Source organism: Echinococcus granulosus (assembly GCF_000524195.1).
Source record: "Echinococcus granulosus chromosome Unknown EG_S00414, whole genome shotgun sequence".
Taxonomy (NCBI): Eukaryota; Metazoa; Platyhelminthes; class Cestoda; order Cyclophyllidea; family Taeniidae; genus Echinococcus; species Echinococcus granulosus.
Window position 1 is genome coordinate 1,118 of NW_020170793.1, and position 2,443 is coordinate 3,560.

Sequence of the window (2,443 nt, forward strand, 5' to 3'; positions counted from 1 at the left end):
TTTTCTGAACTTAGGATTAAGGTGTAAGGAGGAGTTTTCAGTTCATAATAATAGAGCACACCAATTTAAGTTCAAGGGTAAACAGTTGTTGTCTCTGAGAATACTTACATTTTTTTGCAAAACATGTGCAAAACGAGTGGAGTGTAGTCACTGCTAACGACATATGAAGGAAGCTGAAACTGCCCACTCTTGCCTAGTGCCACATCTTTACGGGTCTGGGAAATATTCAATTGTCTAGGAGGGAGTCAATGCCATGGGCACTTTGAGACATCAACGAAGCATCCATGCAGTAGACAAGTGGTGGGTGTTTGGTTGCCTCCGAAAACGCAATCAAAGGATATTCAGTTCTGTTTCTCAGTTGCAGTTTCCCTTTATATTTTCCAGTTTGTTTAACGGCCACGATTTCCCTCTGTTATATGAGGGCCATCATTTCGATGTAACTGACGAATAACCAGATGAAAATGTGCCATGCATTATATTTAGCCTACTACCATACTAGACCGTATGGATCAGTGAAAACTACTGCGTTTACATTAGCATCATCACTCCGAAAAGACCCAAATATTAACGCTCTGGTTTTGTTGTTCCCACTGCATTGTTTGAGCTTTGGCGTGGCTTCACCGTTGGTGTGAGTTAAGTGGGCATGACTACAGCAAGCGGAAGTGCGTTAAAGTCTCTGCTAAGAACGTAGAGCACCACCTTTAACGGTCTTGCATCAAAAAACATTCCCTGATATTCTTAGCTGTTAACGACTTAAAAAACTAGTTTAATCATAAAGCTGCGTTGAGGTGCACTCAACTAAGGACTGTAAATACCAATTTGTAGAAAGTGCTCTCCATTGACATTTTGCTGCAAGATACAATGTGGTCATCTCATCTCGATTACCTTTTTGTAATTCGTCAAATCCGACATCTGACTGACATGTGTCGTGATGTTTGTAGTTAGGTCTCTTCAAGTGCTTTAGTAAAAATGTGTAGGTTTGCCAATCGCTAGACTCTAAATACAAGCTCGATTCGTCGCTGTAACTTATGTGGCACAACTACTATTGCATTATCAGGAAGATGAAATTGATTTCATTGGGATTTTTATGTAACACTCCGAGACTGCCTTGAAGACGAAAGTAGATATAATGCACCGGCAGAATACATATATTCAACCCTAAGAAGGTGCATGAGCTACTGACATGACCTCAAGGCCAGCCTACTTGGCGTGGCAGAATGATTAAATCAAAAGTTGAAGGCAGTTCCTCACAAAACGCAGGTAGAAAATTGCCGAACCTAGGGAAATCCTACATTATTATTAATACCCGTCAACAAAGGTGTGCAGCAAGTCCTAACGTAACATCCACAAACCACAAGTTCACCCACAGCTCCCCACAGTTGGAGGTACCTTCCGAGACAATAACCGCTCCATGGTCGCCCTACTTGCCAGATGCCACTATCAACTACAAGACACTTGGATTCCGTTCAGAATGCCGAGCACTTCCAAAGACGCAAAAACAGTGAGTGACCACCTTACCTGTTAAAAGAAAGGCAAATCTGACACCACGAAGAACAATGAAGTAAATAGATAGACTCCAAGGACATCACCAAGATAGAGAACAGGACTATCCACTCTTGGCGTATATTTGCAAGCAATTAGAGCAGTCTGCACAAATGCTTCTACCTTCGTGGCAGGGATCGAGAGGGTGCTAGGTAGTTAAGCTAACATCCGGTTTTCGGTACATGGCTACCAGCAGTGACACCACTATCCCATTCCTAAGCATAGATGATGGAATTTGCAACACAATTGTGGGAAACTTTGGGCATTGTGGACAGCTACCAACTCCTCGCAACTATCGTATCCAAGGAAAGAGGCCCCGTTTATTCTTGCTACTCAATAGCTGCAGAGATCGAGCGAATCGTCATCAAGACCCAATTGTACACCATTAAGATCCGACAGAGGCAACTGAATTAGCCATTTCCAAAACAAATGCATCCCTATATTCTTTTTATCAAAACGTACTAATCAACAAACCCAACAGATACGTTGGCGCGATTTGAAAAGGATTGAGGAAAATTCGACAGAGGCGAAAACATGCATCATGTCACAGATTCATGAAAGGTAAAAGATAAAATCGCCTTTACTCTATTATGCATTTCTGACACGTTTAGGCACGATTCGACGAATTATCCACGAGGAATGGAGAATGTTGGCTGATGATGCAGTGGCATTGCCATATGTTGTTATTTGGACCTGCAAAATATCGAGACAATTGCAAAAACGCAACTTCCGCAAGTTTTCATGTTGGAATGTTGAACAAATTGCCTGCAATCATTGCCTAATGAAGCGATGGGATCGATGATGATGCATATAATGCCCAGAAATAAAGAAGAGGATGAAGACGGAGGAGAGGGAGAAGAAGACGACGGGAACTCCGAAATAAACTATCAAGTCTGCAGCC

At 42.2% G+C, this 2,443-nt stretch overlaps 1 protein-coding gene across 1 annotated transcript in view; it reads right to left on the reverse strand.

Moving 5' to 3' along the window:
- Positions 1-2,443, reverse strand: part of EGR_11144 (hypothetical protein) — a gene marked incomplete at both ends in the record, with an annotated part of 5,995 nt that overhangs the window by 735 nt on the left and 2,817 nt on the right. The window lies entirely within an intron of this gene.